This window comes from Rhinatrema bivittatum, chromosome 4 (assembly GCF_901001135.1).
Source record: "Rhinatrema bivittatum chromosome 4, aRhiBiv1.1, whole genome shotgun sequence".
Taxonomy (NCBI): Eukaryota; Metazoa; Chordata; class Amphibia; order Gymnophiona; family Rhinatrematidae; genus Rhinatrema; species Rhinatrema bivittatum.
In genome coordinates this window covers 238,544,120-238,572,115 of record NC_042618.1, presented here as the reverse complement: position 1 = coordinate 238,572,115, position 27,996 = coordinate 238,544,120, and the positions used below count along the sequence as shown (strand labels likewise).

Sequence of the window (27,996 nt, the reverse complement as noted above, 5' to 3'; positions counted from 1 at the left end):
TGCAAAAAGCAATTACAACGAACAAGGGTTACAATGAACTGGGAGAACAGGGTAGAACTAATTTACTATTTGAGAAACTGTCAAATGAACAAAATCTGACTTGAAGCAAATACATGCGAGTAAATATAAAAATGAGCTTATGACCGATACTACGCTGACGTGGAACCATGTTTCGAGGAGTCTATATCAGGGGCACAAAACTCCAACCAAATCTTTCACCAGACCACCTTTACTGCAAGACTGGTGCTGCTTTTAAAAAAACAAGCTTAATTCTACAGTCCCTTATGTCATGATATCAAAGATGAAAATTATAGAATCAGTTTATTGTTGATAATAAACAAGCAAAACAATAAACATATAGACGTTCTTCATAGATGATCACAATGTGTGCCACTCAACTTCTTTATTCAAACCCTCAGGTTTTTCTCATGGAAAATAAAAATCCAATGCTGTTCTCTCTAGTTTAATTCAGTGTTCACATCAGAACTGTGCCAATGAGAAGATACTTGATCTAAAACACATCATTTCAAATATGTAAAACCATGTTGTTGAAACACACAATGATCTACCATAGGTGTGTTGATCTTCTGAGCATATAGGCAACTCTTATGTTCAACAAGTCATTTTGCCCATCTGCTTAGTGTGTCCTTGTTGTGTGTGCTGGCTGCAGCAGGCCCGCGGCCACGCCCTCTTACCCTCCGCTTCAGAATCCAGTATCTGGCTCCATGTCCCTCGCAGCAGTAGGCTGCCGGTTCCGTTCTCAGGCCACCCCCGGTGCTCCAGTCACTGTGACAAGCTCCTGTGTTCCACGGTGGGCCTCTCCACATGGCCCACGGAGTGACACCGTCGTTCAGCGCCGCGCCCCTCATTAGGTGCGCATCACTCTTTCTTTTAAAGGGCCCGCGGTGGGAACTTGGCCGCGGCCCCGGATGATGACATTGCTGAAGCTCCGGTATATAAGGCTGGGTTCAGCTCCTGTTAGTTGCCTTTGCAACAGGTCTCCATGCTGGTCATGTACTTCATTGCCTCTGGTGATTCTTCACATTCCTGGTTCCTGTTTCCTTAGAGTTCCTGTTCCTTGTTGTCTTCTCTGTTCCTGTGTTCCTGTTACCTAACCTTCCTTTGGACGGATCTCCTTTTGGACATGCCCTCTGCTTTGCCTGACCATGCCATTGATCTTCTCCTGGACCCGACCTCTGCTTTGCCTGACGACGCCATTGGTCTTCTCCTGGACCCAACCTCTGCCTTGCCTGACCACGCCGTTGATCTTCTCCTGGACCCGACCTCTGCTTTGCCTGACCATGTCATTGATCTTCTCCTAGTCCAGACCTCCGCTTCACCTGACTACACTACTGATCTTCTCCTAGCCCAGACCTCCGCTTCGCCTGAATATGCTACTGATCATCTCCTGGTCCAGACCTCAGTTTCACCTGACTACGCTACTGATCTTCTCCTAGTCCAGACCTCAGCCTTGCCTTGCCACCACTCCTTGATTGCCACCAGCCCTGACTCCAGCTTGTTCTACGACGCTTCTACTGTCTACATCCTGGACTTGGCCTTTCAGGCTTCGGCCTGTTCTTGCTCGGGCACCCCCTGTCGGACTTTGGTTATTATTGGCGCCCGGGTCTCCGAGACTCTGTCTCGTCAGGTACAGACTCTCCAGCTCTGCTGTTGCTGCCTCTGGGCTGACCTCTCCATCTACTCCTCGACGACAACATACGGAGGCCCACCTAAGTCCAGCCGGCCCCGGTACCCAAAGGCTCAACCCATGGGGAACGAGGGCTAGTATTGGCCAGCCTCCATCAGTCAGCCCATTCCGCCTGCCGATGGTGGGGACACGTAGGATCCCTCCTACAGGTAGCTTCAACCCCACCTCGAACCAAGGGTCCACCTTCTGCACAACAGACCTAATGTAAGGTCTGTGGAATGTTAAGCATTGGCGTGTATTAGCTTTGCATTCAATTTTTAGCTAATTACCTATCATAGCCTTTTCAAAGTGGAAAGCATTCTTGAATGTGTGGTGAAATCCACCTTGCACCCAGACCCTTTTCTACCTCTGCTTTATTGTGGACATACATTATGAGGATCAATTACTTTTTGTGCCCAAACTCAATGTAATCATATATGGACTCATCCTTCCACGGGTTGGATTTTAAAAGAGAATCTATGTTAAATTGTGATGGGTGCTTTTATGCAATTAATCTTGAGAAAATACAGTAGTAAGATTTAATCTTGGCGGAGATGGCACAGTTTATTTTTTTTTCTGAGAAAATGAAGCAGTCTGATCACAAAATGCAAATCAAAGGATTGTATATTAGGAGGACAATTTTTAACAGTCATTAATCTGGGTAAAAGGGCTATCGGAGAATTGCTCATCCTTTTGCCGGGAAAAATGATACGCAGGGATCAGAAACACGTATACTCTTACCCATGGGAAAAGTAGGTGGGCTCAGAGGTGGGACTAGGTCAGGGCAGGCAACAATGCACATAATTTTGCATTTTCAAAATGATGTGTATTTTTCAGGGAAAAAGGTATCCATAGAAAAATGTAGTAGATTCTGAAATGAGGTATTTGTCTTGTTGTCAGACAGACTAAGAAAATAACAACACTCACTATGTCTTATGTGAAACAAAAATAAGATATAATTTTCTGTATAATATATGCACAAAACACCTGCTTATGAGGACACCTGAGACAAATAACAAAAAGGAATATATGCAGTATGACAGCACAATAAGCAAGAGTAAATATCTTAATCCTCCAACTAATAGGAAATATTTATATACAAAAGTCTAGTGGAAGCTTTTCACCTTCCTGGAAAAGAGTGTCTCCAGGCCCCCCCAGATGGTGAATCAGCTAAGCAAGTTCTCAGTTGGAGACAGGTCAGCACTGGAGATCCCTATCATGGCTTCAGCATGGAATCTGTCTGGCATAGGGTATGCCAGGGTTATATATGTCTTTTGGAATAGGACATGCACTGTTTACATTTCTTTGTGTAGCTTTCCCCAAATATTGCCAAGCTACTGATAAGAAAAACTTACTGCATACATTCTCTAAGATGGTGGACATCTTTGTTTTTGTTCATTGCTGCTAATTACCATATTGTGACCACCAGCTTTAAACCTAACACATTCTGTCCTGGACAGTTGCCAGATATTTCAGCGCTCAGCTTTTTGTAGAGCATACGCTGTGCTTGACAGTTGTAGCAAGTCAAGATCAAGTTTTAACTCTCAATATGCTAGCTGGCTTTAAGAAAGTAGTGGTCTTATGCTTTTAATTAAGTCTTCATTTTGTGATGTGTGAACTTGAAGCTTGTAGACTTCAATTTAGAGAAAGGGAGGGTGGTGTGTACCCACTTACACACTTAGAATGCACTTACACAAATAAAACCCATTTTAAGCATGTAAATACTTTTGAAAATTACTCCATAGTTTGAAAATTGCTTCCTATATATACTGAATATTATTTTTTGTATTACATCTTATAAGAAAAGAGACTGATACAGCTATGTGCGCTTTAACAATATTATATTAATTTGTTTCGATAAGGATCAGTACAGAAGTCTAATTTCCATATGTAACCCCCCCCCCTCCCCAAACAGGGCACCTAAAGTAAGAGAGGTATCTGGTGCCTGTTTATGAGCTGACAGGCACATAATTCCTTCTCAAGGCATTTGCAATGGATTCTCCAGCATCTTGAACTTACACTCCCAAAAAACCACTGCACTCTTTGGTCTTTCTCAGTCTTTGCGACCTCAGATCACTTCTCAAACTTCAGAACCATATCCTGATCCCTTAATTATTTCTTCTTGGGGAGAAACAATCCTCCAGCCTTGGGCCTTTATCCTACAGGGTAAAACCCTTTACAGAGTTCTCTTCTTGAGGAGATGCATTCTGGGCAACTCTGCCTTCTCGTGGGTCCTTTTAATCTCCTCCCATCAACCTTTGAGTACAAGCTTATATGGGTCTCAGAAATACTCTTCCTTAAGGATCCTCTTTCCCCATATCTCTTCAAAAGAACACTAGCAACCCCATCTAAAGTACAGCCAACATGACCTTATCAATAGTTTATATAGAGAAAAAGGTTAAGATACTTCCATATATCATTTAGCAGAAATCCTGGAATTCACAATCTAATATATTCTATTGTCTCTCGCTTCTTCCAAAAATATTGTTCCAAAATATCAAGGCATTTGAAATTATTATAGATATTATATAACAACCATCACCAAACCTCCAAGTAGAGATCATGGATCTCCCCCACTTACACTCTCCAAGGGCGAGTTTGGAGGCTCATCACACATAGGTTCATAATCATGGGAGTGGCAAGGGAATGGAATTGTATGAAATAAGGGTATTCTGCAACCTGCTTTCATCCTCCCTCTTCTCGCTCCCTGTCTCTGGGGGAGATGCAGCACTACAGAAACTGACCACTTATTGCCTCATATGGTTGTGATCTGAGCAGTCCAGGAAAGGACACTGCTGGTCTCAGCATCAGACTTTTATTGGTCAGACATTTTAGGCTTGGCAGTTAGAATAAGACAGACAATTCATGACTCTATATTCCTTAACACAGTACAGGCTTATAATGATTAAATCTTTGCATCATTAGTGAACTCAGGGCAAACATATCAGAGACTTTGACTTGTTTAGGGTCTATTAATAAATGTACCTAGCTAACTACCCCCATAACTTTAGGATATTACTTTTAGAAAAGACTGTCTCTAGGAAGCAGCCAGGTAACAGCCAGGACTTTCTTATGTGCAACCTTTCAGGAGCTCTTCTGCTTTGTCATAGGGAGGGGCAGGGGTGATGTCTCTGGCATCCATTTTCTGCTGGTGAATGGACTTCTGCCGGCCACCCCTTTGAGCCCTCTCCCCTCCTGCTCATGCATAGTCAAGAAGGAGCATGAAAAAGGGATATCTCTTTCATTTCAGATCACCAGCCCCCATTTCCCATCTGGGGGGGCAGGGGGTGTGTCACTATACCTGCTGAATGGCAACTCCTGACCAGGATGTGTGATCTCAGTCTTGTGACATTTGGACCAGAGAGCTGACCTGGTTGCAGCAGTTTACATGCCTGATAAGCTCATTCTGATTGGTTGTTTTTATTTCCAGGCAGATTTGGGACCTGTCCCTGATAAATACATCTGGGCTGCTTCTTAAGTCAGTGTGTGGAGATAAGTTGAATTCATTAATTAAAGAGGTAGATCAGATAATGTAGTCATGTATTGTTATTCTGGCCAAAGTTCCTCATATTTATATTTCTGCTAGATTATATGTCAGTGTCCATCATGTGAAGACAGTGTCCATCTTGTGGAGTCAGTATTCATATTTTGCTTCATACAGTAGTAAAACTTCTGGTATCTCCCTACAGAATTTGTCTAGATACTTAAACAATCTCTGCTAAGTAATGAAATAAAAAGTTCTAGGAGGCATAGTAATTTTGGACATTTTAACTGACAGCTATTTATATTTTCCAAAAGTTCTCTAAAATACAGAAACTCTTTGTACTACCTATATATAATCACTTTTGAGAAAAGAGAAAAATCTTAGTGGTAAAAGTTTGCTTTAAAGAACTAAATCAAATCCCTTAAGAATTTATAAAACTCTTGCAAAAAAAAAAAATAGTACATTTCTACACCCACAGTACTTGCAGGCAAATGTCTTGCAAGGTTTCATTTTAAAATGAATGTCATAATTTCTCATACAACTGGTATGGTATTATTTTGTGCAAAGTTGCTTAAAACTTTTTCCTGAGTACTCACCATTTTGCATTTTTAATTTGTGAGAATTTTGCCTAGTCCTCAAATCATTCTGTAGACCACTATATTTGGAATTACCAGAGAGGTTAATATCTAGTGAAGTGACAAGCAGCAAATTTAACTTGGGAAAGTTATACGTATGACTAGTTACAGATATTCAACAGGATTTACGTGCACGTCTCCTGGCGCCCATCTCCTGCTGACAATACTTGGGTAATGGCACATGCTTAACTTTATCCGGCTAAACTCGGGACTGCTGTTTTTCCAACCAGACTTGTGAGCATAACTTTATCTGGAGAGCATTTAATATGTGCATTCACCAGTATAGGCCCTGTCTCTAGAATAAGGTTGGCAGGGGGAAATATTGAAATCTCAGTTTTTGTGGGCATTACCCATACCAAGACTTTTGAATAACCTACCTCAGAATATCTAGTGTCCATCCTGGAAGAGAGTAGGAGACATCACCTCTATAGACAAGAGAATGAAAGTAAAATGATGACACTTCTTTCCCTGTTATCTGATGATGATATTAACTTAGACCATGTTAACACTGTTTGAATCCCTCAGTTAAATACAACATGCTGGTGTCTTGTTCTAGAGTAAGATATGGCAGGAGATAATCAGGGACAATAAAACATTAATGTCACCATCCATAATGTTGAGTTTCATATAAATTACTCAGCCAGAATATAGTAAAGTGGCCAAATCTACCTTGATACCCATCTATAATACAAATTATATGAAAGAGAGAGTCACAGTGATAGCCTGGAAAGGCTGATAAGTGCGACTGAAATATGAAGAATTCTTGTGGAAGGAGAGCTGGAATGGGAAGCTGTACATTGTATGGCATTTGTGGCCATCAGAATAACCAAAGCTCAGGAGATTGCTGCTAATAATTATTTCTATAGCACTATTAAACATATGCAGCGCTGTTCAATTACACATAAAAGACAGTCCCTTCTTCCTAGAGCTTACAATCTATTCAAATCAGACAAATAGACTTAGGGAGTTCCATTTATTATGGGAAACGTTTAAAACCAACAAGGCTATGATCAGGAGATTTAAAAACTAGCTTCAAAAGGGTGGGCTTTTAGGCTGGATTTGAATAAAACCAGTGGGAGCGTGATGCATCGATGAAGGAAGTTTATCCCAGATGTCTGGAGCAGCAAGGTAGAAAGCATGAAGTCTGGAATTGGCGGAGGAGGAGAAAGGCACAGAGAAGAGTGACTTGCTCGATGAAAGGAGTTCATGAGGAAGAGTGTAGGGAGAGACGTAATGAGGAGCTGCAGAGTGAATGCATTCATAGACGAATAAGAGAAGCTTGAACTGTATGTGAGAAAAGGCAGGGAGCCAATGTAGTGATTTGAGAAGCGGGGGTTGTATGAGTGAAATGACATTGGTGGAAGATAAGTTGTGCAGCTGAATTCTGTACAGATTGTAATGGGGAGAGATTGTTCAGTGGGAGACCTGTGAGGAGTAGGTTGCAGTAGTCTTAAGTGGGAAGTGATGACTAAGATTTGCTGCAGTCATTAGAAGTGCTGTAGGGCTTGAAGTAAAACACTTTTATATTTATTTCTTCTCTATCTGTTTTGTAAGCAGGCATTGGTGCAGAATGTAATAAAGCCTGTCAGAAGCAAAACTGTTCATAATCTTCACCCATTTGCTTTTTAATTGGAGTTTGCTTCATTACTGCCCAGACTGCTTTGCTTGCCAGGTAAAATAATGCCCTCAGAGTGCATTTACAGAAACCCCAGATCTACAGGGTTGAACATCACTCCCTTAATTAAACACCTTGCCTGATCCCTTCCCTGGCTCATCAGACTAAAATGATTAGAGAGAATAGAGCCTAACAAAATAAACATAGAATACACTCAATCTCCTTTGTGATTTCCTTCTGGCAAATTGCAAACAATTGGGGGACACTCTGGAACATCCCTACCAACTAAAAGCCTCTAGAATGGAAGCCTAGAGAAGTAATACATTCAGAGGGTTAGTGACCTTCTCCTGCCCTAGAGATATGTAAAATACGAACGACTTTTTTCTTAGACAAGGTAGTTGAAGACAATAAGACTGTCCCTGTTCATGCTTAGCTTTATTTCATTCCTGAGGCAATCGCAATGCCTAAAACTTTAGAAAGCTCCTTCTGCAAAGTCTTGTCCACCATTGTTTTGTAAATCAGGGTGCTGCACTGCTGAGACCCACCGGGATTCATGCAATTGTTACACCGATATGAATAATGCGGTGTGAAGAATTTTACAGGTGAATTTTCAAAGGAGTTATGCATGCAAATGTAACATACTATCATAGCAATTTTTAAAATCCATTTAGCTGTGTAAAGTGCATTTAAGTGCAGGTAAAACCTACTATATGGGCAATTGATAGCATAAATTGTAGCGATTTTCAAAAGCCACTTAATGTGGGCAAAGTGCATGTGTACATGTAACCCCCAGTTTTAAGCATGTTAATGAAAATCAGGCCCTAAGAATGAACTTAGGAAAGGGAAGCTTTAAAAAAATGTGACATGGTAAAAAAAAAAAAAGGAAAAGTAAGTTGAACAACTTTTACTCCAAAAACTAAAAGGTCAATATTCAAAAGATTTGCCCTGCTAAGTGAGTGAATCTTTGTTGATTCAAATCCCCCCCACCTCTTTACCTGGTTACATTTATGGGGGTAAAGATTGCTGCCCGCACAAATTTGACTGAGTAGTAAAAGGGGCAGGGTTTTCACATTTAGCCAGGTAGCACAATATTCAGTGCTGTCTGGCTAAATCCGTGCAGTCAACTTCGTCCGCGCAAATGCCTCTCCTAAATCTCCTCTCACAAAATTTGGACGGGTACATGTAGCCTCTTATTCATCTGCCCTTTTAGCTGGAGTAATGTTGCTGAAAATCCAGATAAATAAAGCCAGGTAAATTCACTTGGTTATCTTACCTGCTCAGTGGGTCTGTGAAAATCGACTCCTGTGTAAGAAATCTTAAGAAATACTCTTAAAAGTGAATTTTAAAAGCCTTATGCCAAAGCCGGGAGATAGGCACAGAGGTTGGGCCGGTGCGCGCTAAGCAGATTTTAAAAAGCGCATGGGTACGAGCACAAAAAGATTTGGGCAAAAAAAGGGGCAGGGTGTGGGCATGGGCTTTCCTAGATTTCTCAATGAAATCTGTGCGTAAGTATTTACAAGCACAAGCGCACGCCAGGTCCCCTACCGCTGCTATGGATGGCGTATAAGTCCTGAAACAGAAAAAACTAAAGAGGTTAGCAGGATTTTAACAGTTGGTAATAACAGGGTAAAAGGTAGGCTAGTTAACTAGGGAGGTTAGGATGTGCTATCCTTTAACTAGGAGAACTGGGAACGAACTGGGGAAACTGGTAATTGCATCGGTGCGTGTCTACTAAAATCCCCCCACTTACGTGGCAGAGGCGGCATTTGCGCGCACACGCACGTGTCTATATAAAATTTGTGCACATGTACACGTGTATAACCTATTTTATACCTTGCATATGTTAACGCGAATATGTTAAGAACATAGGAACATAAGAAATTGCCAAGCTGGGTGAGACCAAGGGTCCATCAAGCCCAGCATCCTGTTTCCAACAGAGGCCAAACCAGCTCACAAGAACCTGGCAATTACCCAAACACTAAGAAGATCCCATGCTACTGATGCAATTAATAGCAGTGGCTATTCCCTAAGTAAACTTGATTAATAGCAGTTAATGGACTTCTCCTGCAAGAACGTATCCAAACCTTTTTTTGAACCCAGCTATACTAACTGCACTAACCACGTCCTCTGGCAACAAATTCCAGGGCTTAATTGTGCGTTGAGTAAAAAAGAATTTTCTCCGATTAGTCTTAAATGTGTTGCTTGCTAATTTCATGGCGTGCCCCCTGGTCCTTCTATTATCTGAAAGTGTAAATAACCGATTCACATCTACTCGGTCAAGACCTCTCATGATGTTAAAGACCTCTATCATATCCCCCCCTCAGTCATCTCTTCTCCAAGCTGAACAGCCCCAACTTCTTCAGCCTTTCCTCATAGGGGAGCTGTTCCATCCCCTTTGTTATTTTGGTTGCCCTTCTCTGTACTTTCTCCATCGCAACTATATCTTTTTTGAGATGCGGCGACCAGAATTGTACACAGTATTCAAGGTGCGGTCTCACCATGGAGCGATACAGTGGCATTATGACATTTTCCGTTTTATTAACCATTCCCTTTCTAATAATTCCTAACGTTCTGTTTGCTTTTTTGACTGCTGCAGCTCCTAATATGGAACCTAACATTGTGTAACTACAGCAAGGGTTACTTTTCCCTATGTGCAACACCTTGCACTTGTTATGTTATGACATGGCTGTGTCCATTTGCGCAAGCCAGCATACACATGTACATGTGCGCTTGTGCGGCTGTTTTAAAGTTACCATCTCTAGGTAAAAATGAAAAGGCAATCTAGGAATATGGCAAAATATTGAAACAATGGAGTCAGAACACAGTAAATCTGTTTTTTGAAGATTGAATCAAGCAAATATTGCTAGCTTATTGAAGGTGATTCTATTTATCAATTCTATAATTTTTCTAGTACTATTAAGCATATGCAGCTCCTTTATTTTTATTTATTTATTTATCTTTTATTTATCTTTTATTTTATTTTGTTTTTATTTATTTATATTCCACTTTTTAGCATTTCAAAGAAGATTGCATTCAGGTACTGTAGGCATTTCGCTACACCCAGAGAGCTTACAATCTAAGGGCCTGTTTCTCAAGGCATTTTCCCATAGACACAGAATGGGAGAAATGCCTTAGTGAATCAGGCCCTAAATTTGTATCTTTGGCAATGGAAGGAGTACAGAGCTTAAAGATATCAGCACTCTAGCTCTGCCTGGGATTAGGATGACAATGCTATGGATGGGATTAATCAAGAAAGGGCAGTGTCTGAAAGTTAGTAGAGTTACTCAGAGAGGGGGATTTCAGGAACCAACATTATACCATCACTATCACGTTATTTTACCTAGAGGTAGTAGAGAAACCAAAAAGTCTAGAATCACATGAAAGTGTCATCAAAAGTGTGCCCTACTCATTGACTGCTATTGGGACTATGAAATAGATTATATAGCAGGAGAGATTTCAAAAAAGTCAATATTTATTTGATTTTACTTATTTACTTATTTAATTTATTTAAAATTGGTATATACTGCATATTCTCAAACATTTGTTCAGTGTGGTTTACAAAAGCAAAATATATATATACATAACAACAAGTAATAAATAAAATATATAAAACATTAAAACAGAACCAACATTTTATGCCTTTCCTCACCCATATGTTTCTTGAAAGCAGAACACCCTCATTTTTTACTCAGGGCATAATTTACTTAGAATCAGAATAGCCCATGTCATATTGAGGTCCATATTGCATTTCCCAGGGAGCAGAAAGATTATCCCGGCAACATGAATCCATATAAATTTCCTTGGACATTCAGTTAAACAAGCCTGGTTAGGGAGTTCTGCTGAACATACCTGACTAAAGTCAAAGTTATCCAGATAAAGTTATCCAGATCACTTTAGGACAGGCTCCCTAAGGACCAGTCTTACCCAGCTAACTTTATCAAGACAGTGCTGAATAACAGTGCTAGCTAAGTTTAAGCCCCGCCACAGAATGTCTGCACACTGCCTCTTTTTTTTATCCAAGTAAGTTATAGCCAGGTAAAGATTTACCCAGCTAAAACATAGCCAATGTGAGGGGTGGGAAATTGAAACCTCAGGGTTTGTCTGGCTGTCTCAAACTTAGAGGGTTATTTTCCAAATTGTGTTATGGGCTTTTCTCATGCAAAAAGCACCATAACACATGGTGTGATGCTAATTTAGAAAAGGGGTGGGATTTCTGTCCAAGTGGGCACAAATTATGAAGCCATATCACACAGTTCTAACACAGCAAACAACTACACATTTTTCATTAAGCTGTGTAACATGGCTTTATCACACTTTGTGATGTTTTTGCACATAGCATTTTTAGTCTTTTAAGCTACCTGCTACCATGAGAGAGAGAGAGAGAGAGAGAGAGAGAGAGAGAGATTGACTAGCTACAAGGCCCTCATACTAATTAGGTATTTATACCTCTATAGGAGGCCTACCTAGTTACTCAAGGTGAGGTTTAGGTATTAGTGTTGGGGTTAGGGGCCACTTTGACATGCAGAGTGAGACGTACGAACAGAACAGTGCACTCTTGTGAAGATTTGATGTCCTTCAGAGTGAGGAAACTCAACCAAGATGAGATTTGTACAAAGTTCTCTCAACCTAGCTTGATGTTCCTTTTGTGCCTTCTGTGTGAAAATAGGCACAAAGACTGTTGTCCCTATGAGAAGGAAACAGTGAGAACTCCATGGGGAAAGCAATATGGTAATGTGAAAGAAGCCCTAAGAGAATGCTCCTTTTGTAAAATGATACATCATACAGGCCAGAACTGCTTAAGGCTAGACTGACTTGGAATTTGTGAGCATGAATGCTAATGGTTTTGTTACACTATAAAATAAAACACTTAAAGAGAAAAAGCCTTGACTGCTCATCTCTGTGCCATAGGGGGCATTGCCCCCAGTTTTCTTATTGTACCCTACTCAAGCTCCTAGTGGCGGGGTAAGATTACTCCTTGGCTGTGTCCCTAGTTAGGAAGCAGAGTTACCACGTCCTTTCAGAAGGAAGATAGGGTGGGGTAGTTAGGGACTCACAGCAAAAAATAGGTTACTAGGTACTGTGCATTTGTCTCATTTAGGGGGTTATTCGCATGCGATATGATGCAAATTAGGGGGAGGGGAGGAGTCAGGGCGGGGAAGGGCGGAGTCGGCGGTGTTTTTGCTGCTGGCGATAATGTTACTAACATTATCGTCAGCAGTAGCACGACGAATAACTACACCTTTCATGGTGTCGCTATTCAGTGCGAAAGCCAGCAGCCGGTGCACCACAGTGGTGCGAAGGCTGCCGGCTTCACAAGAGAGCTTTTGTTCATGTTTTCATTTTCTTTTATTTTTACTGGTAACAGCCATCAGCCATTGACTGGTTCTCCACCACCAAAAAATATTAGCACCACCACAATTCAGAAAATGCAAGTGCCACCCTCTCCCCCCCCCCCCCCAACCCCTAACATTGGACCTGCTCACATCCCCTTTCTAGAGGCATCTTACCCTATCTATGGAGTTTGTTGAAAATGAGATAGGAGCAATACCCAGTTGCTTCTGCCCTGCCAGACCCTGTTTCATGATGGTGTTGGCTGACTCTGACACTGGCATCAGTTTGTTTTACTCAGGAACAACATCACTGAAGGAAACAAACAAGAAACAGAACTGAAATGGAAAATAAAAAAGATCAACGAGATACTAGAGAAAAACAAAATACAACTTCCAAAAATCTGTTCAGTGTAGATTATAAGCATAACATTCATAAAATCATGTTACATAATTCAACATAAATTGTAAACAACATAAAAACACACAAATCAACATACTTATTTAAAAATAAGACAACATCCAACATAAGACAATAGCATTTAAGAACAGCTAAGAGAAAGCTTGCTCAAACATCAATTTATGATAGTCTGCTTCCTCTCTCAAATACCTGTGAAAAGTATTCCATAATATCAGGCTGGCATATGAAAAAGACTTCACTTTTGTCAATAAAGAGCACAAAATAAAACTAGAGATACTTAAGGTTTAAAAAGAGAATATTGCTAATTAAGATAAAGAATCATGGGCACCAGTTCAAATCATTATGGTCTGTGTGTACATTTCACATCGAGTATTTATATTCTGAAAAAAGCTGAATTTAATTGGCTGATTTTTTTTTTCTGGTGTCTGTGTCCTTTCTCAGCAAGACATACCCCAGATGAGTTAAATTGTTTTGTTTTGATAAGAAAACTTAAAGAATGTTCCGTAGGTATCAGAATATTGCATATTTTGAGTCTATTTATTTTTTTTATTTTATTATTATTTTTTTTATTTTATTTATTAGCAAAACGTTTCCTGGGATAGACTTCCCTTGTTCTGCTATAAACTGCTGACTCATTGTACTCACTACTACTATGAGAGCAAGTGTTCCAAATTTGCTTGCCAAACATCTGGTAAGTTTATGGCAGGGATCAGGGATCAGGTGTGCCAGTGCAAGCCAGCTGGTACAAGAGAGGGGAGGAGCCAGGCGTGTGCTTGTGCACTGACCTTGAGGTGGTCTGTCTCCTCTTTAACTGTTGCACCTGCAATTGTCACTTCCTATGTGCAGCAGGGAGAGAAGGCGGGTTGCAGTTTCAGATTCCGTGGTTGTGCATGTGCTCCAAAGGCAGCTTGATTGTTGATAAGATACCACTGCCAAACTTGCTGCTTCTGGGAGACTCAATTGTTTCCATGAGCTGAGTAAAAAAAATTAAAGGAATAGAGGGGAGAGAGAGGTTGGGGATCAAGCTGTGAGAGAAGAAAGGATTGTAGCTGTAATACCCTCATCCTAGATAGGTATTTATATCTCTATGGGAGGCCCACTTAGTAACTCGAGGTGAGGTTTAGGTATTAGTGTAAGGAGTTAGGGGCTACTTTGACATTCAAAGTGAGATGTACGAACAGAACATTGCTCTCTTGTGAAGATTTGATGACCCTTGGAGTGAGGAAACTCACTCAAAGATGAGATTTGTGCAATGTTCTCTCAACCTAGCATGATGGACTCTTTACCTGGGTAACATCAAGCTAGGTTGAGAGAACATTGCACAAATCTTGCCCCCAAGACTTGCCAAAAGTCCCTGGTGGTTCAGCGGGGGTCCGCATCTTTCTGGCCTTTGCTTTCACTTTATCCACCTGTTAGGCCATTTTACGATCGTCAGATATGATCACTTCAGGATTCCACTCTTTTTTTATGTTTAGAAGAATTTCATCCAGGATGTATGTGCGCCAAGCACATTTTGAAAATGGCTCAGCCATGCGTGTCACTCCTGGTAAGCATGGAATTGCCAGGCTCTTTGAAAGGGGTGGGCCAGGGGCGATATTTGGGCAGGGCGGGGATGGGGCAGGGACCGGCCAGGACTGCTGCCATTAGGCCCTGTCCCGGGGAAGCGTGCGCTGGCACCCAACCGGCGCACGGAACTTAATGCAGCTCGTCAGAGCGAGTAAGTTTTAAAACAAAAAACAAAGTAGGAAGAGGGATTTTAGGGATCAGGGAGGAGAGGGGAAAAGGGAGGCAGAATAGGTAGGGGATTAGGGAAGTTCCCTCCCAGTCCACTGCACATTTTAAAAAAATATCCCCCCCCAGCGCATGCGAGTCGTGACCTGCCAACACATGCATGCACCCATATAAAATTGGGCGCACGGGTGTGCGCAGGTATCGAATTTTATAACATGTACGCAGAGTCGCCCGCATGTTATAAAATCGACACATCTTTGAAAATCCCCTTTAAATGCATAAGTCTGCATTAATTTAGCATTAAATCTTAGCTGCCGGACCCTAGGCCATTCCTCAAGCTTCTCTAGGTCCCTTCTCATTATTGTCCACACCTTCCTAGCTGTCTACCTATGGAAAATTTTAGCATCATTGGCCGAAAGATAAACTTTTCCCATCAATCCTTCCACAACGCTGCTCCTGAAAATGTTGAAAAGAATCGGTCTAAGGACCAATCTCTGAGGCACACCGCAAGTAATGCCCCCCCCCTCCTTTGATTGAACTCCATTTACCCACTATCCTGGGTGGCCTCCCACCCAACCAGTTTCTAACCTAGTCAGTCATTTTAGGGAACATACTAAGGGTGCTCAATTTATTTATAAGTCACCTATGCGGAACCTTCTCAAAGGCTTTACTGAAATCCAAATACACTACATCTAGTGCTTTCCACTGATCCCTGATCAGTCAAAGACATTTTTCAGATTTGTCTGACGAGATCTACCTGTGGTAAAACCATGCTGCCTCAGATCTTGCAAACCATTGGATTCCAGAAACTGCGCTATCTGCTTTAGCAGTAATTCCATTAATTTATTCATCACAAAGATTAGACTAACCAGCCTGCAGTTCCCAGCCTCCACCTTACTTCCACTTCTGTGAATAGGAACCACATCCGCCCGTCCCCAGACCTCCAGATTCTAAAGAAGCATTGGAAAGGTCATCATCCAGCAATGCCGCCAGATCTTTTCTAAGTTCCCTTAATATCCTTCTCATTCTTACTGGACATTCTGGGTCTTCTTTGGACATCTGATCATTAAGCTGTACCATGAGTTCAGAGCCCTGGCATTATGTCTGATTTGGCTCTCTCCTAGTCATATCAGCTTCTTAGCCAAATTCTCTCTCTTCTCTCTCCCGAACATCTGCTTAGCTGCAGCAATTTTTTTTTTCATGTTTTAAAGAGGCATTTTTGTTTGAAGTACCAAAATGTGTCCTTTTTCATGTATTTGAAAAATGTTGCACTCCAGGAAGTAAATGACAAAACTGAGTTTTAATTAACAGATGCCAGCATTTCACATTTGTGATTTACGCCCTGTAGTGCCTGACTTTTTCTTCTTTTGGATTCATTTGTGGCGTGCAGGGGCTTGCCTAGAACAGGAATGCCTATTATAACTGACTACAGTTCCAATGAGTAAACTAGAAATCTCTGTTAAAGTGAATAACTTTTTTCAGTAAAAAAAAAAAAAAAAAAAAAAGAAGCTGTGAACAAATAAGAAAAATAATAAAATCTGGTTGCCTGTGGTATACAGGCTACTTGGCCCTGATGTGTTGGGTGTCTACTGCTGGATTCTACATGCTTGCTCCTTAATGAGAGTAGCCTGGGTCTTGGTGATGCTCTTAAACTAGTGCAGATTAATTACTTTTATGTTTTTTTAGATTTCTTTAAAGTTTTTCCAACCAAACCAAGCTGAAACATTTTTAAAAAACAAGTTTTAGCATTTGTGGACTTCCGTGATGCATCTGCATAACTTTGGGCCTATGTTTCTGCATTTGCTTGTTAAAATTGTGATCTTCTCTTAAAATAAAACTTGGTAGAGACATGGGCATAGCGACGGAGTGCACAACGATGCGCAGTCACCACCAACTTTAATACAGGGTCTGCCATACACCGCCGACTGCCTGGCGGCCCACGAAGAGAAGCCCTGTCACAAGGGTACAGTGTGCACATCCAGGGGAGTGGACGACAGATAAGAGGAAGAGGCCTGCATGCCGCCAATGGACCCCCCATCTCGCTGGTGGATGAGAAGAGGAGTAAGACTGGGAGGCTGCCAGTGGACCCCCATCCCCCTGGCAGCTGAAGAGTAGGATTGGGAGGCTGTCGGGCAGACCCCATCCCACTGGCAGCCAAAGAAAGAAGAGGTTTGGGAGGCCACCAGCGGAACCCATCTTGCCAGCAGCTGAGAAAAGGAGCAGGATTGGGAGGACACCGGTGGACCCCATCCCGCTGTCAGCCGAGAAAAGGAGCAGACACGGGAGGATGCCAGTGGCTAAGAAGAGGAAGGAGCCCATTCTTCCGCTCATCCAAGTGTTCCTGCCCTCTGGACCTCGAGCAGCTAGTAGGTACTCTCTACTGATTTTGTGCATCGCAAGATCAACATAGAGAAATTGAGTTTTGAGGATCAGCAGCAGCAGAATGAGCTCCCCTTCTGCTCTTGATGGGGAGTCTGCCTCTGTTTTGTATTTGTGTGTGTGAGTGAATGTGTTCCTGCCTGGGTGTGTGTGTGTGCGTGTGCGTGTGTGTGTGTGTGAATGGTAGCCTGCTTGCCTGTGTGTGTGTGTGTGTGTGAATGGTAACCTGCCCAGGCATGTGTGTCTGTATGTGTGAAAATGGTAACCTGCCTCTGTGTGTGTGTCTGTGTATGTGTGTGTGAGAGAGAGATAATAGTAATCTGCCTGGGTGTGAGTGTGTGTGTGAATGATAACTTTCCTTGGTGTGTGTGTGAATGATAACCTACCTGGGGGTGGGTATGTGTTTGTGTGTGAATGATGGCCTGCTTAGGGGGGTGGAATGTGAATGGGAGCCTGTCTGGGTGTGTGTGTGTGTGATAGAGCATGTGGGAGTGAGAGCCTGTGTGTGTGTGAGGGAATATGTGGGGTTGTGAGAGTGGGAACCTGCATGTGAGAGCATGTAAGAGTGGGAGCCCTTGTATGTGTATGTGTGTGTGTGTGATAGTGGGGGCCTGCATGTGAGAATGAGAACCTGTGTGTATGTGTAGGTATATATGGGAATGGGAGTTTGCATGTGAGAGCCTGTGTATTTGTGTGGGTATATAAAGCTGTATGAGAAAGCATGTAACAGTGAGAGCCTATGTGTATCTGTGTAGGGGAATGGGAGCCTGTATGTGAGAGACATCAGTACCTGAATGTAATCTACTTTGAAGCGTTGAAAAAAGTGTGAAAAGCAGAATATAATTAAAAAAAAGAAATGTGAGTGCGAGCCTGTGTATGGGTGAGAAAGTGGCAGCCTGCATGTGAGAGTGAGAGTCTGTGTGTGTACGTATGTGTGGGAGTGGGAACCTGCATGTGAGAGAGAGCATGTGGGATCCTGTGACTTTGTGTGTGAGGGACATGTAAGAGCGAAAGCCTGTATGTGTGTGTTTGTGAGAATGGAAGCCTGCGAGTAAGAGCATGTGAGAGTGAGAGCCTGCATTGAGAGAGAGCATATAAAAATGTGAGCCTGTGTGTGGGAGTGGGAGTTTGTGTGTATGTAAGAGAGAACATGCAAGACTGGGATCCTGTGTGAGCAAAAGCTTGTGTGTGAGAGCATGCATGTGAGAGAGAGCTTGTGGGTATATGAAGGAGGAATGAAAGAAGACAGGAGGAAAGAGAAGAAACAGAAAGAATAAAAGAGACCCTGAAAAAGGAATAAAGAAAAGATAGACAAGGGAAAAAAATAAACTGGAACAAACCAATTAGTAAATTAAGATCAGACAACAAAAGTAAAAAAAAATATTTTGCCTTTCAGCAATTGGAATATACCGTATTTGGGAATGTGCATTTATTATATATTTGTAATTTGCTTTTTCTTCAGTATTCCAGAGTTCACAGAGTCTGGTTTCTCTGGCTTTCCATTACAGTTTTGCCTGCATGTTTCTATTTGTAATTTGTAGTCCCGTATTGGTTAAGGGTCTGTCTGTGATGCGCCTGTGTGATAGAGATGCAGTATTTTGACTAGTGTGTAGTTTCGCTGAAGGGATTTGTAGCAGTCTGGTTTGTTCTGCTTGCCCAGCAGGTAGTATGTTAGTGTTCTAGGGCCTGAATTGTCACATAGGCTATCATAAGCTCATGTGTGCGTGCACACACACACACGCGCACACACACACGCACATACACACATTCACATAGGGGTAGATTTTCAAAACTTACGTGCACGCTACCCATCGCGCACACATGAATGCACAATTTTATAAGATGTGTGCGCTGGCCGTTTGAAAATTGTCCCGGCACGAGTAAGGCCTGGCCATGCGCATAAACCCCAGGCTTTTACATGCGTTGGGGTTTGAAAATCTACCCCATAATCAGGCCGATACAGTACAGTGCGCTCCAGTGGAGCGCACTGTTAACCCGCATTTGGACGCGCATTTTTGACGCGCTAGCTTTACCCCTTATTCAGTAAGGGGTAATAGCGCGTCGAAAACGCGCATCCAACCCCCCCGAGACTAATAGTGCCCGCAACATGCAAATGCATGTTGCGGGCACTATTAGTCATTCCCGCGCGATACAGTAAGTAAAATGTGCAGCCAAGTCGCACATTTTACTTTAAGAAATTCAAATTAGCGCCTGCCCAAAGGTAGGTGTTAATTTCTGCCGGTGCCGGGGAAGTTCACAGAAAAGCAGTAAAAACTGCTTTTCTGTGCACCCTCCGACTTAATATCATGGCAATATTAAGTTGGAGGTCCCAAAAGTTAAAAAAAGTAAAAAATAATTAAAAAATTTTTTTAAATCAGCCCGTGACTCGCGGGTTGAAAACTGGACGCTCAATTTTGCCGGCGTCCGGTTTCCGAACCCATGGCAGTCAGCGGGCTTGAGAACCACCGCCGGCAAAATTGAGCGTCGGCTGTCAAACCCGCTGACAGCCGCCGCTCCTGTCCAAAAAGAGGCGCTAGGGACGCGCTAGTGTCCCTAGCGCCTCTTTTTATCGCGGGCCCTAATTTAAATAAATTAATTTACTGAATCGCGTGCACAGGAGAGTGGGCACTCGCCTGCTCTCCCGCGATTTTTACTATATCGGTCCGAATGTGTATGTGAGGGAGAGAGCCTGTGTCTGTGAGAGAGAGGGAGTATGTCTGAGAGCATTGGCATGTATATGAGAAAGGGAGAGTGTGAAAGAATAAATGTGTCAGGGCCTTATTTTCTAAGGCTATCAAAGGCTTGCGGTAACAGCGCAAGCCTGCGATAGCTAGCGAAGGTAGCGCACGCCTGCGCTACCTACATCGGGGCGGAGTCGGCCCCGGAAGAGGAAAGAGTTGGGGCGTCACCGGGGCCGACTCTGCGAGGACGGCGCAGACAGAGAAAAGGTAAGGAGCCTTTTCGCTGCCTATTTCGCGCCCAATAACTACACCTTGTATGGTGTAGTTATTGGGCGCGATGCCGGCAGCGATCACACCGCGGAGGTGTGATTGCTGCCGGATAGCACAGGACTGCCCCTCCCCCCCGTTTCGGCCCCCCCCCCTCATTACCGCATTTTTCTAAAGTACCGCTGGCCTGCGATACTTTAGAAAATGAGGCCCTTAGTGTGTAAATGAGAAAGAGAGGAGACTGTTTGTCCCCACTTCCCTCAATCTACAATAACCTCAGGGTGAGTAGAAATCAAAAGATCCCAGACATGGAGAGCAGGACTTTTTAAAAAATTCTTATTAGTTTTAAATATTTGGTGTAATTTGATGTTTCTATTGTTTTGAAATATTTTAATGGTTTTTATTTTTAGGAAATATTAGAACATTTTAAAAATTATTTGTTTTATTCATCAGATGTTTTGAAATATTTTATTGGTGTTTGATAAATATTAAACTAATTTATGCAAATTTTTAAAAATTATTGGATGTTTTTAATATTATTATTTATTATTATTATTATTATTTATTTGAGGTTTCTTATATACCGAGGCACGTTTGAAAAAAACATCACCTCGGTTCACAATATAACATAACTTAGCAACCAGCTTTACAATATTAACATTAACAGGGAGAGGGTTAACAGGGGACAATACATGAATTATATACAGGAATAATATACAAATGTACATGTTAATTTTAACAAATGAGTTAAATAAGGCAGTGACGGTATTTGGGGGGAAAGTAATGGAGGGGGGGGAGGAGGAGGAGAATACCTACAGGGGTGGGGGTATTGCTTGATATTTTGCAAGGAATGATGATCTTTCTGTTTTTCCATTGTTGCACTGCATAATACATTTCAGATTGTGATTTCCAGCAGAGTTTTTGTTGGCACATTTTTATTTTTATTTGATGAGGGTTTCTCTGTATTTTAAAAGTCCAGTTCTTGTGTAGCTTTAGTTCTTGCTGTGAAAATGATGGCAATTATCATCACTGGCTTTTACGGCATTATGGTCCTCTCTTCCTCATTTCTGTTCTAAACAGAAGTTTGCTCTTTATTCATTTCATTTACATGCAGAAAGAGGTTTTCAATGTTCATGCAAAAAATATTTTTTCATTCACATAGAGGCAGATTTTCAAAGGGTTACGTGCATAAATCCAGGAGGATTTACGCGCGTAGGGGGGTTACGCGTGTCGGGCCTATTTTCAAAAGGCCCAGCAGCGTGCATAAAGCCCTGGGATGTGTGTAAGTCCCGGAGCTTGAAAAAATGGGTGGTCTGGGGGCGGAACGGGGGCAGGGTGGGGAAGGGGCGTGGCCAGAGGCCTCTGCAAGGTCGCTGGGCCGGGGGATCGCACGCCGGCAGTCGGCTGGCAGGCGTAACTTGTGAAATAAAGGTACAGGGGGTTTCGGGCTGGGGGGCGGGACAGATAGGGGAAGGTGGGGGGGCCTCGGAGGGAATGCGGAAAGCTGGCTGGTCTCCCTGAGGGCTCGGCGTGTGCAAGGTGCACTAGTATGCAGCCCCTTGCACATGCCGACCCCTGATTTTATAACATGTGCTCGGCTGCACGCACATGTTATAAAATCGGGCGTACATTTGTGTGCGCCGGGTTGCATACACAAATGTACGCCACGTGCATACCTTTTAAAATCTGCCCCAAATTTTATTTAACTGCTGTTAGTAGATTAGGCAATTATTTTAAGGGATGTACTTAGCTAATTTTCCCTCTAAGGATTGGGTTGCTGTGAGCGTAAAATTGATAGGATTTTTGCATCAAAGAAAGTAGTGCTCACAGGGTAATGTAGGCGGGTGGACTGTGTTCTAGGGCACCTGGTAGCAGCAGCAGCAAATTTTCTGGTGCACCACCAACTTCAGCAGTCACCCTACTCTCCTGGGTAGAGAGAAAGTCTATCATGACTGAAGCTCCGTGAAAATTGGAGGCATTTTCTTGGCAGAAGGATGGGCTTCAACATGCGCCATATTTAGCAGAGAGGACTAATCCAGTGAAAGAAACAGAGACAGAATGTAATTTTAGAATCTACTGAACTTTGCCAACAGATTTTAGAGGATAAAATCGATGAAATTAAAACAGATGTGTCCTTTAGAAAATAAAGCTTAAATAAGAAATTTCACACCTATTTTACAGACTGTACAAGTGGTTTTGTATTAGGGCTGTGCATGGAAAACCACTCATTTCATGTCACTATTTTATTTTGCTTGTCATTTTGTATCATTTTGTTCATTTTACTTCACAAGTTAAGTCTGTAGGAACCACGGCGTGGTCAGTGGACCTCTAGCCTGAGTTGGGGTTGACGCTACCTGAGAGGGTAAACCCCCACAGGTCCCCAACATCAGGAGGCGAGGCCGGGGGAAGCAGAGGCCAGCTGGAGCTTCGCCAATACAAGTCCACGTTCCCCGTGGGTTGAGCTCTTGGGTGCCGGGACCGGCTGGAATTAGGTGGACCCCTGAGACGTGGTATTGATGCATGGTCCACAGCTGGAGCAGGACGAGGTTGGAGTCAGATGGCTGGCAGGCAAGACAGGCAGAGGTCAGGTGCCAGCAGCAGGAGAAGGAGGCAGGCGCCTGCCTAGAGTAAAAAGGCAGGCTGGTCAGGAAAGGCCAAGAACCACAATCCCACCGAAGGGTAGACGAGCAAAGTGAGGTCCAGTTCAAGGTTCCGAGGCAGGTGGCAATCGAGCAGAGTGAGGTCTAGTCCAGGGTTCCGAGGCAGGTGGCAGACGAGCAGGGTGAGGTCCAGTCCAAGGTTCAGAGGCAGGCGGCAGACGAGCAGGGTGAGGTCCAGTCCAAGGTTCAGAGGCAGGCGGCAGACGAGCAGGGTGAGGTCCAGTCCAAAGTTCAGAGCCAAGAGATCCATCCGAAGAGACTCCAGGGAGAAGGGCGCAAGGCCTGGTCCTGGAGCAGAGGTCAGGAACTGGAACAGGAGTCAGATACTGGAACAGGAGTCAGGTACTGGAATAGAAGTCCTTCAAGGAGAAGCGCAGGATCCCGAAAGAAGCATCGCAGGAGACTCGTTGCCAAGCCGTTTCGGTAAGGCCCGAGGGAGCCTTATATAGTCCCGCGCTGATGACGTCATCCTCCTGGGGGGTCCCAGGTTTCCTGCCGAAGGCCCTTTAAATAGCTGCCGGTGCCGCGCGCGCGTGCCTAGGGGGAACCCGGGTGGGGCTGGAAGCTGGCGGCGTCTCATGCGCTGGCGAGGCCAAGGAGGTCCTGGCGTCGGCGGGTGTGAGTGGAGAGGAATCGAGAGGCAGGCCGCGGCAGCCGACGACCCAGGCAGGGCCCTGAGGTGTAGCCGAGTGGAAGGAGCTGGCATGGGGGTTCCGCGGGCGGTGAGTGCAAAAATGTTATTTATTTAATTATATTGTTTATTTTGTTCCCATTAAAGTCTATGGGGGGAAGCAATTCATCCCATTTTTGACACTAACATTGGGGTTCACCAATTTTATAAAACCTGCAAGCAGGCATCAGCAGCAGATGTAACAGCAACCCCCAAGGCACCATGGGAGGGGAAAAATAGCATAAATAGTGGCATGAACTCTCCAAGGCATGAGAGTGATGAAGAAGCACAAAGAGTGACATGACCTCCCCCCCCCCCCCCCCCACCGAAGCTGAGTGAAGAGCAAAGCAGCTTGAACTATGGCTTGAACAGCCCAAGGCACCAAAAGAGAGTACCAAACATGGTAGCATGAATAACTCAAGGCACCATGAGATGGGCAAAACATCACAAACCATAGCTTGAACACCCCAAGACTCAATCACAATGTATATGTAAAGGCAATATAGTATCATAGCAATCTTCACAAGCCCATTTAGCCATGTTAAGTGCACTTAATGTGGGCAAAACCTATTGTCAATTCAAAAGTATGTATTGTAGCAATTTGCAAAAGCCATTGAAGCATCACAAACAATGGCATGAATATCCCAAGACACTGTGAGAAAGGAAAAGCAGCGTAAACTGTGACATGAACACCCCAAGCCATCATGAGAGGGGCAAAGCAGCACGAGCAATGGCATGAACAGCTCAGTGCAGCAAAAGAGCAGCAAAGGGCATCAACAACAGTGGCATGACCACGCTAAGGCACAATCCTCCACCTTACCCACCAGCTTCCTCTTCCATTAAATCAGAATATTAAACTAGGGAGTGATAATCCCCTTTCACCAGTTGGACACACAGGATGGCCAGCAAGTAAGAATCCAGCTGGTGGAAGGGTTTTAGATGATGTGGCAGTTGCAGCTGCATGCAGTCCACAAGTGTCAACCCTTCTGGTGCCATTCTCTTCTCCTGCCAGAAATATTGTAACTTTTTCTCCAGGAGGTTGACTCTAGGGATAATCTTGCCCAGGGTGGCTGTTTTTGATCTCAGGGCCTCAGTGAAATCCTTGAAGTACTTCAGGATGTGCACTGCCGGTGTCATGTGTAACCAATCCTGATGCCCCAGGGAGCAATTCATATCAATGTCAGCATCCACAGATAACTCATGAAAAAATCTCTGAGTAAGTAGGGTCAGAGGTGGCCCCACTACTTCTTACTTCTGCCATGGCTTCTGCCCACCCTGCATATTCTGGTTAAAATGCCCTGCTATTTTCCTTCACTTCTCTCAGATCTCACGTGACAAAACTGCTGTTATCCTTGCCCCCAGCTCAAGGGTATCCCAAATGGCATGTGCAGCAAGGGTACAAAGCATTACATCCCTTTGTAGCCCCCTTTGATCATTGTCCTGACCATGTTGCTGCTTCCATCTGTATTGAAAAAAACAGTAATATTCCTGTCTCTCCAGCCTAACCAGCCTTTCATCATTTCCCATATCACCTCGAAGATGTGGGTTGAGTTATGGCTCTGGCCCATCACCCATAGCTCACTTTTACTCTGCTGGTGCATACTTACTAGAGTAATTGCCAGATTCTGCCTTATTCAGCTGTAAACAATGTACTGCCAGGGAGAGGGAGGCATGCATAGCATTCTGGCTGGTCTAGATGTCACTGATAAAATGGGTGTTACTCACTAGTGATGTGCATTCGTTGTGAACGAATGTGCAATCCGCAACGTATAGATCCCTATTCGTTGCATTCGTGGGTTCGCGAAAAGTATGGCGAACCCCCACGAATGCAACGAATCCTGAATGAATAAACCCCCCACCCTCCTGACCCCCCCAAGACTTGCCTAAAGTCCCTGGTGGTCTAGCGGGGGTCCTGGATCGATCTCCTGCACTCGCACTGTCGGCTGCCGGTATTCAAAATGGCATCGATAACCTTTGCCCTTACTATGTCACAGGGGCTACTGGTGCCATTGGTCGGCCCCTGTCACATGATAGGAGAAATGGACGGCCGGCGCCATCTTGTGCTCCTACCATGTGACAGGGGCAGACCAATGGCACCGGTAGCCCCTGTGACATAGTAAGGGCAAAGGCTATTGGTGCCATTTTGAATACCAGAAGCTGATGGCGCGAGTGCAGGAGATGATCCAGGACCCCCGCTGGACCACCAGGGACTTTAGGCAAGTCTTGGGGAGGGTCAGGAGGGTGGGGGGGGGGTTGTAGTTAATTAAATTTAAAGGGAACGAATGCCGAATTCAACGGATTAACGGATCGGGCTTTCCCTCCCTTGAACAAATGCAACGTATATGGGCCCCAACGAATACATAAGAAAATGCCATACTGGGTCAGACCAAGGGTCCATCAAGCTCAGCATCCTGTTTCCAACAGTGGCCAATCCAGGCCATAAGAACCTGGCAAGTACCCCAAAACTAAGTCTATTCCATGTTACCATTGCTAATGGCAGTGGCTATTTTCTAAGTGAACTTAATAGCAGGTAATGGACTTCTCCTCCAAGAACTTATCCAATCCTTTTTTAAACACCGCTATACTAACTGCACTAACCACATCCTCTGGCAACAAATTCCAGAGTTTAATTGTGCGTTGAGTAAAAAAGAACTTTCTCCAATTAGTTTTAAATGTGCCCCATGCTAACTTCATGGAGTGCCCCCTAGTCTTTCTATTATCCGAAAGAGTAAATAACCGATTCACATCTACCCGTTCTAGACCTCTCATGATTTTAAACATCTCTATCATATCCCCCCTCAGCCGTCTCTTCTCCAAGCTGAAAAGTCCTAACCTCTTTAGTCTTTCCTCATAGGGGAGCTGTTCCATTCCCCTTATCATTTTGATAGCCCTTCTCTGTACCTTCTCCATCGCAATTATATCTTTTTTGAGATGCGGCAACCAGAATTGTACACAGTATTCAAGATGCGGTCTCACCATGGAGCAATACAGAGGCATTATGATATTTTCCGTTTTATTCACCATTCCCTTTCTAATAATTCCCAACATTCTGTTTGCTTTTTTGACTGCCGCAGCATACTGAACCGACGATTTCAATGTGTTATCCTCTATGACGCCTAGATCTCTTTCTTGGGTTGTAGCACCTAATATGGAACCCAACATTGTGTAATTATAGTATGGGTTATTTTTCCCTATATGCATCACCTTGCACTTATCCACATTAAATTTCATCTACCATTTGGATGCCCAATTTTCCAGTCTCACAAGGTCTTCCTGCAATTTATCACAATCTGCTTGTGATTTAACTACTCTGAACAATTTTGTGTCATCTGCAAATTTGATTATCTCACTCGTCGTATTGCTTTCCAGATCATTTATAAATATATTGAAAAGTAAGGGTCCCATTACAGATCCCTGAGGCACTCCACTGTCCACTCCTTTCCACTGAGAAAATTGTCCATTTAATCCTACTCTCTGTTTCCTGTCTTTTAGCCAGTTTGCAATCCACGAAAGGACATCGCCACTTATCCCATGACTTTTTACTTTTCCTAGAAGCCTCTCATGAGGACTTTTCTGAAAATATCCCGAATCCAACGAATACCTTCCGGCTGCACATCCCTATTACTCACCTTGGCCTGCTGTGTTTGCATGCAGGCATGACAATGAGTACACAGGGCGGAGATCATGTGCCTACTAAATGTTGCTTTGAAGGCCACTTTGTAACTGGGGGCCAATAGATGGAGCAACCACTTCAGTTCCATGTTCTTAACCACCCGCAAGGGCTGGTCATTCAGGACAATCATTTCCCCTAGGCACCATGTTACCACCTTTAATGATACCTGCCTCTTATCCTGGGAGGTTGATGTGGACACCTCCCCATCTGCTCTAGGATGTCTTGCCCTGATGTGGGGGGTGGGAGCTGCTGGCCTGTGACCTTACTGGGAAAGGGCCTAGGAGGGATCAGCTTGTGAGACAGATTTCCTCTTTCTTTTGTCCCTTCTGTTACTGTTTTGCATGCAAGAATTTGTTGTATTGCTTCTTTTTATTCGTATTTTTTATACTTTCCCTGATGTCATGTTTCTTTTAATACGTTATTTTATTTATATTTGTATGACTGTATTTATGTATTTATTTATTTATTTATTTAACAGCTTTTCTATACCGACATTAAAATACATATCATATCGGTTTACATTTCAACTAGAAAGGAGGAAATTTACAATGAACAGGGGAGGGGGAAATAGGACAACTGGCAGGCTACGGATTGAGGCTCTTAAGGTAAGAGCATCGCACAGTATTGCAACAAAGTAGGCGAGAAGGATAGTGAAAATAGAGTTAAGTTTAGAAGAGTACAAAAAGATTAAAAGGGTTCAACAATTTAAAAAGTTATTTACAGGTTGCAAGATCTGACAAAGGATTTAACGATTACATGGCCAAAA

General features: G+C 43.3%; 1 protein-coding gene across 1 annotated transcript in view; it reads left to right on the top strand.

Annotated features, from left to right (window-relative positions):
• The window catches only part of IQSEC3 (IQ motif and Sec7 domain 3), a 540,197-nt gene that overhangs the window by 246,002 nt on the left and 266,199 nt on the right, over positions 1 to 27,996 (top strand). The window lies entirely within an intron of this gene.